Source organism: Tamandua tetradactyla, chromosome 4 (assembly GCF_023851605.1).
Source record: "Tamandua tetradactyla isolate mTamTet1 chromosome 4, mTamTet1.pri, whole genome shotgun sequence".
In the NCBI taxonomy this organism is placed as follows: domain Eukaryota; kingdom Metazoa; phylum Chordata; class Mammalia; order Pilosa; family Myrmecophagidae; genus Tamandua; species Tamandua tetradactyla.
Genome location: NC_135330.1, coordinates 57,493,729 through 57,503,860, shown reverse-complemented (window position 1 = coordinate 57,503,860; position 10,132 = coordinate 57,493,729). Strand labels below are relative to the sequence as shown.

General features: G+C 44.6%; 1 long non-coding RNA gene and 1 pseudogene across 1 annotated transcript; one reads left to right on the top strand and one right to left on the bottom strand.

Moving 5' to 3' along the window:
* Positions 1–2,588: 2,588 nt before the first annotated feature.
* LOC143678980 (uncharacterized) lies at positions 2,589–8,550 on the bottom strand. The gene is made up of 3 exons (XR_013173510.1): positions 8,467–8,550; positions 3,954–4,184; positions 2,589–2,738 (listed from the first exon to the last, which is right to left on the bottom strand). It is a non-coding gene; the product is annotated as an uncharacterized LOC143678980 (long non-coding RNA).
* A 92-nt stretch (positions 8,551–8,642) lies between these two features.
* Positions 8,643–9,148, top strand: LOC143678979 (U1 small nuclear ribonucleoprotein C pseudogene; annotated as a pseudogene).
* Positions 9,149–10,132: the final 984 nt, after the last annotated feature.

The following is a 10,132-nucleotide window of genomic DNA, read 5'->3' as shown; positions in this document are numbered from 1 at the left end:
CAGGGTCGCAATGGCCCTAAACTCCCTGGCTGATAATCAGGACAAAATTAGAGCCACAATTTATCTGAATAGGCTGGCTCGAGACTTTCCTAGCAGATGAGGGAGGGGTTTGTGGAAAATTTAATTGGACTGACTCTTACCTCCAAATAGACGAACAAGGGAAAGTCATCAGCGAGCCAACTGATCAGCTGAGGGAACTAGCCCATGTGCCTGTACAGACATGGAAAGGTTGGAGCCCAGGTGACCTATTCATAGGGTGGTTTTCTGCCTTTAGGGGATTCAAAACCCTGATCATGAGTGTTCTAGGCCTGCTAGGCATATGCCTCCTACTGCTCCTGATAGGCAGTCTGCAGCACTCCATACTGGCTCTGATAGAAAAGGAAACAATGGCCCAGGTCCTGGCAGTGTGAAAATACCAGTACCTAACACAACAGGAAGATGAGATATAAGTGACACAATTGCTCACTAACATGAGCAAGCACCAAAGCGGGGAATGTAGCAAACAAGCTCCTGGCAGCAAGCAGGCTCCTTCCCCCATAACTGCTCTTTCTCAACCCTTCCTGGTTCTGCCCACCAGCAAGCAGCCCATTACCTCCCAACAGTGAGCAGCCAATCACCTCCCTTGAGTGTAGCCAGTTACCATATTAGGAAGCCGCTTGCAGCCATTCTGTCTGTAAATACCTTATAACAGCCCCTGGTGGGGGCTCAGACTTTCAGAGGCTACTGGGCTGAGCCCTATGACCATACACTGATAAAACCTACTTCCTGAAACTTCGGAGCCTCGATCCCAGTTCGTTCTGTTTCCATGTAAAGTTTCTGGAGGCTTGCAGCCTCGTCCCTGGTTACATACTCCAGTCCTGTTTTTGCATAATGTTCCTGGAGGCACTTGCAGAGCCTCATTCCTGATTTCGTGCTATAAACACATAGTTGTGAATTCATCACCATGATTACTTTTAGAACATTTGCATTACTCCAGAAAAAGAAATAAAAAGAATAAAGAAAAATCCGTATATCCCATACCTCATCCCTACTTTTCATTGAGCACTAGTATTTCCATCTGCCCTATTTATTTTACCCCTTATTTTTTTTTACTCACTTGTCCATACCCTGGCTAAAAGCAGCACCAGACACAAGTTTTTCACAATCACATGGTCACATTGTAAAAACTATATTATTATACAATTGTCTTCAAGAATCAGGGCTACTGGAATATAGTTCAACAGTTTCAGGTACTTCCCTCTAGCCATTCCAATACACCATAAACTAAAAGGGGCCATCTATACAATGTGCAAGAGTAATCTCCAGGATAACCTCTTGACTGTGCTTGAAATCTCTCAGCCACTTAGACTTTATTTTGTCTCATTTCTGTCCTCCCACTTTTGGTCAAGAAGGCTTTCTCAATCCCTTGGTGCTGGGTCCTGGCTCATCCTGGGATTTCTGTCCCATATTTGCAGGGAGATTTATACCCCTGGGAGTCATGTCTCATGCAGAAGAGGAGGGCAGTGAGTTCACCTGTTGAGTTGACTTAGAGAGACAGGCCACATCTGAGCCACAAAAGAGGTTCTCTAGGGGTGACTCTTAGGCAACTGTGGGGACTCTTGCCAAAGATGGAGGGTGGATGAGGGTCAAAGCTTCCAAGCTTCTCTTCCTATTCCTTGCCACAGTAGCTGCCTGCTGTGATCCTAAAATTGGTCTCTGTCATACCTGGGCACAGAAGTAGGACCTTTGGAAAGTTTTTGACCCCTGAATTTCTAGACTCCATCTCAGTGCTGTGGGGCCTCTGATTGAAAACAGTTCCAGGCAAGACTTGAGGTCAGAGATCCACATGGAGCAGGATTCTAGGCCCACTTGTGAAAGCTTTCATCTTACAGACCTTCTTCAGGGGTCAAGACCTCCTCTGGCAAATCTTACTTCTACCTCACCCCTTCTCTACATTCATCTGTTTCTCCTTCTCCTCTTCCCTTTGCTTTCCTTGTCCTGCTTTGGAATGGGGACTGGGCAGGAGTTTAGGAAATGGGAATGGAAATGAAAGAAGCAAGCAGACCACTATATTCTTTATTTCTTCTCTGTGCTCCCCAAGCTCTAGTTCCAAAAGTTACCTTGTCTAGTTTGGGCTGTTTGGACCAGAGCCTGCCCGATTCTTGACTGTTGGGTCCGTGTGGTGCTTTTTGTGGGACCTCCCTTCCTCCCTGTGGGTGGACTCACACTCAAGGGACTTGACTCTTCCTCAAGGGAAGTGGCATGGGCCAGGTATGTGGGATAGCTGATCCCACCAGGCAATTCAAAATACAGATTTTGCTTCTTTGGGGGCTTTGGCTTAACATGGGCTCAGTTCTACCCAAGGGGCATGGCATGCGGTGGGGAACTGACACAGATGCTGCAGGCTGGCCTGAGAATGTGAGCTTAGGGACCCAAGGAAGGGTTACAGCTGCACTATGGGGGGCAAAGGGGGGGTTGGCTGCTCAGCTGAGCAGAGTGGTAGACACTGCAACAACCTCCAAAGAGTTCCTTAGTTTCAGGGTCTTTTTCCAAGTAAAGCATGGCTCAATGGCAGGTTAAAGAACACACCTCACTTTGCATATAAACCAACACTGAATTGTTAATTTTCTCTAAAGTCTGCAGTCATTTAATGGGGTTTTGTTTACAGGGTGGTCCTTTAGCTGCCACTTTTTTCCCCCATCAAGTCAAGGAACTTGAGATTCCTTCTGCAAACACCATAGGACAGTGGTGCACCACGCCTAGAAGAGATTGAAAGATGAAATGGAGCTCATGAACCAGCCAATGCTTTTCTTGAAAATAACAGCATAAATTCTTAACCACTCACTGCATTTGCTGGGCATGTTTAAAGAGATGATCACACACTTATATAGTGCTTAAAATGTACTACACACAGTACATTGATCTTCATAAGGGCCCCATGAGGTTGAAACTACGAATCCTCCTATTTTATACATGAAGAAGAGGCTAAGTGACTTGGCTAAAAGTGCCGAGGCTGGGATTTGAACATAGTGCACCCTTGGGGAAGCCTCGTGCTCAAGCACTGTGAACCCTCCACACCCCGCCCGGCCTCACTGCTGGGGAGGTAGTCCCTTAGCAAGATTCGAAAGAAATACCACATTTAAGTAAAATGCAATTGTTTCCTGATTACTTCCAATTCATACTAGTCATTGCTTAGTTCTTGCATGCATTTTTCCCTGGATAAAATCCTTACTGCTTTCAACTCGCAATAAATTCTGCCCTCTAGTTAGGAGCTTTAGTAACCACAGAATGTGGTCTAATGCAGATAAAATGAAAAAGATGACTTCATCCATAAAGTTTTTAAAATGTAAAATCAAACAGACAGGTTTGAACAAGTTTTGTAACTTTCAAGTTCCCTCCAGCTGTTTAATTATTCAAAGTATCAGATCTCAGACCTCACCTTTCTAAACTTTCAGAACAAACAACTGAAAACTCTCAGAGGCTGGCTTTATTTTAGGCCCTCTCTTTACAACCACCGAGTGGCCCTGTCCCTCATACTGCCTTGAGGACGCCATGCATTAGTGGGAGAGCTGGACACTGACTTGCTTTGGTACTTCAAAATATGAAGATTTTTTTTTTAACCTAATTTTCTGCTACATCTTACTGTTTCTTAAAGGGGCTCTGCACTTTTCTCCTTCTTACTTTGAGGCAGGGATGGGGCCGAGAAGCAGATAATTCTCTGCTCTGGACATGGTCTCTATTGCTTGAATGAGGCTCCCCAATTCCCACAGGCGAGGACAAAGCAGGGGACTGCCTGGGCCGTGACAGCCATTCACAACAGCTGTCATTAATCTGCTCAATCCAAGCCAGGCAAAGCCCTGTGGCTGCAATTTTCATTTGAGTAGACCCAATTTAGGTAAGAATACCTAGAGGGCTCATCCAACCCCAGCTTTCATGGGAGCAACAAAAGAATAAGGTAAGAATTGATTCCATACTGTGGAAGTAATGGTGAAGAGTTTCTGGTCACAGGAAGGGAAGTGTAAAGATTCCTCTAATCCACGCAATGACATGCTGGGCTGAGCTTGTTCCAACAATTGGTTGATGACCCTTCAGTCGGCCATTCTTGGAAGATGGAATCAGCCTGAGATCCTAGGGAGACATTGCACACCCGGGCTCTGACCAGGCACGCCTCCACACCAATCTGGAAGTGAGACCTGTATGTATACCTGGGGTTCACAAGGGATTGAGGAATCACTAGAGGTCAGAAGAGACCCCAGCTCTCCCCCACAGGGCACTCCCTATACCAAACACTTTTCCTTAGACAAGAAGCCAATAAGTTCAGGCCCTTTTCTCTCCCTACCCTGACCATCATATTCTGTTTCCTGGACCAAGTTAAGACCCTTATCCCAGCCCACAGCTCTCCTTTTTGGAATGACTAGCTGAGGTAATGGGGCTCAGAGAGAAGAGCCCCCTCCCATGCCCGACCTCCATGCTGGAGGCATCTGGGATCTGAAGGTGGGTAGTGGTGGTCATCCATACAGGAACAAGCCTGGGTGGACCCTGTTCTACTGCAGAGTTGCTTGTCTCTTGGCCTGCTCTGATAACCACACGTATCCATTAGGCTGAGCTTCTTCTGGATCCACGCTCCCTGACATTTGTTAGAGCTCTTTTGGTTACTAGTCAGGGAAACTTAATTGTCTCATGTAACTGAAATGTTCAGAAGAGGAGACCCTGTCTTCAGGCACAGCCGAACTGGGAAGTCAATTGAAATCATTGAGCTTCTTTCTCTTTTTTTAAAATTTTTCTCTCTCTCCTTGGTCAACCTAGGTCACATGCCCATCCTTGTGATCAGGGAGTGGGACGCTATAATTGGCCAATGCACCAGAATCACTTGGTTTCAAGTTGGGAAGAAGCAGATCACAAAAGGTATTGGAGATGCTGGACAGAGGAGGAGAGAGAAAGAAGAAAAAAATAAAAAACAACTGTTCAATGCAAGACATTGAGGAACTTCCCAAGTCTCAGCCCGTGGCATCTGCTGCAGGCGTGAACGTGTGCCTTGGCCCTTAGTCACTGTCTTACGAATGCTGTTACTGGGGCTGGACATTCTGCAACCAATGAGCGCTGCTTCACTTATTTGTCTTAGATCACTGTAAATATCCTGATATTTACAGGAATTACTTCTGTGAAGGCCGAAAACCTTGATCAGATGATGTGTGCAAATGCATTGCTACTTTGGCATTGAAGAGTTGAAGTTTCATATGTTTGATTCCCATGGCCCAATATTCAGAAAATATTGAAGGGAAACACACAAAATTTGTCCAGTTTAATTAAAGTACATGTTGATATTTCCAAAAAACACTGTTGGTAAGTGTAGTTACTGGTTTCTGGTGGCACCTAGATAAAGTTGGACGTTATTGACCATGTGAGCAGTTGGTTGGGATAGTCACAAACACACAAGCACGTCCCAAAGGTTCATGCCCTGTTTTACATGTGCTTAGAATTTTCTATTTTATCCTTACTGCCTTTGAAGCATATCTGCAATTATCAGAAAGTTCAATGATTTCTAGAACAGTAACAGTTCATGTTCCCAGTTTTTGTTTTTCTCCTTCCCACTGAGTCACAGAAGGATTTAGAAGCACAATAACATTAATGCATTTGACTCAGCAGCTAGGATGCCAATTCCTCAGTGGCTGGTTTCCTTGCCTTATTCTTTGGAATAAGTTGAAGTATTGAGGGTGACACTTTTTAATCTACCAGCCTCCAAACGTAATCCTGGGAATAATTGTTGGAAAATGCACACATCGTGATGTAATCGATTTTTAACTCACTAGGTATTTTCTAAATCCTCAGAGCAGGAACGGGTCTCCTTTAAAGTTCCCAGTGATTTATGCAAAGAGACTTGACTCCTGGATGTCCCTCGAGCAATAAGCACACAGTATTAAAAAGCATTTGGGGAAGAAGTCTGGGGAAGTCATCTCTGCGGGGATTTTTGGCAAGTAGAGCAGCCCTTTACATAAAAGAGCACAACAGGAACTGGAGAACTCCAGAGGTTTTCCTATAAAAGTTTTCCTATAAAGCTAACTTCAGAACAGATTTGTGAAGAGAAAAGGCAGGGCGCTAGTTAATTAGGCACAATTTATAGGGAACCAATGCTGTTCTTGGTAAAGGCCTGGAGGGTTCAGGCAGTCCCTTCTCTGTCAAAGGTCCTTTGGTCTTATTGGAGACACCTTCCCACTCCTGAAAGTGTGCTTCAAGAATTCCCAACTTCAGCTTCTCAAGTTAAAATATGACAGCTTCTTGGCTGTTGTGTTTCGTTGCTGCCAGGTGCTGGCTTTTGAAGACAGACTGCTTCTCTTGTGGTATTATCGGAGGGGGATTGGAAAAAAGGTTTCCTGCTCCCCAAATATCTCTCCAAGTGGTCTCGTATAGTGCTTCGACTTCCATCATTAGTTATGCTTTTGGGCCAAAATTGAGGTCAGCAGTAGAGGTTGCTGCCAGATGGGGCACTGAAGAGAAAAGAATCATGCACTATGCATCCAGGGTGAGGGTTCATTTTATTTTATTTTTCCATAGGATCAAGAACTTTCTGAATTGTAGAGTTTTGTGCAGAATTAAAGGGTATACAAGCAGATGACAGGCCTGAGGCAAAGTCTAAGCTCTTTTGAATTTTGTCCTCTTCCTTCCCTATCCCCTTCCCAAACCCTCCTGCTGCTTAATGTAAACCCTCCCCACCCACCTATAGCGCCTGTGCCGGCCTTCCTCACAGCCAGTACCCTCTCAAAAATCTTCTCTGAGTTCTGTATGCTTGTTGCCTTTCCTCAACAGACCTGGAAACCACTTGCTGTTGATAGAACATCAAGGAGCTGTTAGTAGTTTCAAGTTAGATGAAGCCCTGGAAAATCCTGCCAAAAGCGTTTGTGAATTACCAGGTGTTCCCTAAGCTGCCATGCTCCCACCGGGGAGGGAGAGTGACTTGAGGGTGGATAAGAAGCTAGCTTCAGGAAGAAAAAAAAAAGTCTCTGCTAAGCTTGATGAACACGAGCCAGGGAAATAGGGACCTTTCATTTCATGACCTCCCTGGCAGGTGACAGAACGTCCTGCTGGGGATGGAGGGTGCCAGCGGGCACCTGGGATCTCCATTGTGCTCCCATTCTGCCCTCCATGCCACACTGGCCTAAGACTGAGGCCAAGGAAGAAAGGAGCAGGTTAGGAGAATGTCAATCTAAGAAACCATGTAAGAAAGGGGATCAGTAACCTGAGCTCTTTTCCAGTTCTGTGTGATTTTGTTCAAATCATTTGTCCACTGGAATACGGGAAGCCCCACCTGACAGAATGGTTCTAAGATGTCCTGAGGTGAGGTAGTGAAAGTGCTTTGAGAGGGGATTTTGAGATCATGCGTGTCAGTGCTTTTCCAACTTTAATGTGCACACAGATCACCTGGGGTCCTGTTAACGTCAGATTCTGACTCAGTTGGTCTGGGGAAGGGCCTGAGAGTCTGCACCTCTACCAAGCTCCCAGGAATGGTGATGCTGCTGGTCTAGAAACCACAGCGTGCAAAGCCAGGAGTCCATAAAAGGCTTATCATAGGCGAAGCACAACACAAGTGCTCCAGAAGAGGCAGCTAAGATTAGCTGTAATATTCAAAACAGCTTTACTCTTATTTTGGTCTAAGGAATTGCTTTCAGAACAACCTCCCACCAACATCGTTAATCAAAATGACAATATATTTTGCAGACCTGAGGAAAACTTATAGCATATGAACTCTTTTTCCTGATGAACTAACTTCCTCTGGGCAGGCCCTTGAGAGTGAGGACTTTAATGATTATATTTTTGGAAGGTTTTTTCTTTTTCCATATCTCTTTCCATCTTCTCTGCTCTTTGCATTGGGTTAAGATGTATCATATCTGGTTTTCTGCAAGGCCTAGAAACCTGGGACATATCCTGTACAATATCCAGAGGCGATATAAGGATTCACCATATTATACCAGTTATATAACAGGATGCCTATTGAGACAGGAGAACATGTAACTTTTCTTTACGATCCTTCCTAAATTCTCATAGTCCATTCAACATTGTTCCGGAGGATGTGGTTTCCTCTGGTTCTCACAAAGGGTAATAAATACTTGCAGAAGGTGGTAGCCCCCAAGGCTCCAGACATTTTCCTCATTCAATTTTACTGAGTTTTTTTTTTTTACAGAAAGTTCCATATTTGCACTGGACTTCAGAGACGTGAGAATTCATAACTGGTTGAAAAGGAAAGGAACTACTGTTCACTGGCCACTTCCCTCAGATAGGAACCATGTAAGGTGCTCTACCTATTTTATCTTATTTAATAAGATAAGATACATGCCTGTAGTCTAAGTTTAGACTACAGCATGCCTGTAGTCTAAGTTTGAGTATTATCCTCATTTTAAACATGAGGAAACTGAGGCTGTACAATTGAGATGACTTTTCCAACAATGGCTAATGCTGTGGTCAAGAAAGATGCATTTCAAAAGACATAGTTACTCGCGGACAGTGTACACAGCCAGCATGCAACGCCTTCCGATGCAGGTCTGCTGGAGGTCGGTGGCCTACCGGGTGGACTTCCCGCGCTTGGCCTGCCGGGTAACTTCCCGCCTGGTCACCTGGGTTCGGCGGCGTCGGCGCGTGGTGTGTGCGTCATTTCCGGGTGGCGCGGAAGGGAGCGTCCCACGGCCCGCTGCGCAGCATGTCCAAGTTTTATTGTGTTTGCTGCGATACGTACCTCACCCATCACTCCCCATCTGTGAGAAAGACACACTGCAGTGGTAGGAAACACAAAGAGAATGTGAAAGACTACTATCACAAATGGATGGGACAGCAGGTTTAGAGCCTGACTGACAAAACAACTGCCGCATTTCAACAAGGAAAGATACCACCTTCTCCACTTTCTGCTTCTCCTCCCGCAGGGGCGGTGATCCCACCTCCCCCCAGTCTCCCAGGCCCTTCTCGCCCTGGTATGATGCCAGCACCGCATATAGGGCCCCCCCCCCATGAGGCTAATGATGGGCCCTTCTTCTCCTGAGATGATGCCAGTAAGACGTGCTCCTGGAATCCGGCCACCCATGGGTGGCCATATGCCATGATGAATCGACTGACAGTGATGAGGTCACCTGCCTGTCCCATGATGCTGCCCTCTAGGCCAGGAACGACCTGACCAGACAGATAAGGATAGAGGGGAGCCTCTTTGAATCAGTTTTATATTACTTCTTCTGTTTCACCAGGAGATATGGTGCTGTGACTTTGGGTGTTTTCTAACAGTATGACAAGGAAGAGTTGTTCCCCCTTCCTATCAAAGAGCATAACTTTGGAGGGGAGTAGTGGGACAAAAAACAAAAGGTGATTTTCATTTGTATAATGAAATGTGAAAATAAAGTTGTCAACTCTTATAGTTAAAAAAAAAAAAAGACAGGCACTAATCTTCATGACCTTGGATTTGGCAATGGATTCTTAAACTTATAAGGAAAGAATGAGAACAACCACCAAAAATAGATAAATTGGACTCATCAAAATTAAAAGCTTTTGTGCATGAAAGAACATTATTAAGAAAGTGAAAAGACAATCTAGAGGATGGGAGAAAATAGTTGTGAATCATGTATCTAATAAGGGGTTAATGTTCAGAATATTCAAAGAATTTCTACAATTGAACAGCCAAAAGACAACTAAAAACTGGGCAAAGCACTTTAGTAGACATTTCTCCAAAGAAGATATACAAGTGAACAACAAGCACATGAAGAGATGCTTAATACCATTGGCCATTAGAGAAATGCAAATCAAAACCATGATGAGATACTATTTCACACTAACTAAAATGGTTATTATTTTTTAATGAAATAGAAAAAGTGTCTGAAAGGAGGCAGAGAAATTGGAACTCTTGCATTATTTGTGGGAATGTAAATGGTGCAGTCACTGTGGTCGTCAGTTTGACAGTTCTTCAAAAAGCTAAACATAAAATTCCTATATGACACAGCAGTTCCACTCCTAGGTGTGTAACCAAAGGAACTGAAAACAGTGACTCAGACAGATACTGGTCACCAATGTTCATAGCAGCATTATTCACAAAAGAGCCACAAAGTGAAAACAACCCAAGTTCACTAACAAATGATGGATAAACAAAATACAATATATACAGCCAGAGAAATAGTATGCAGCC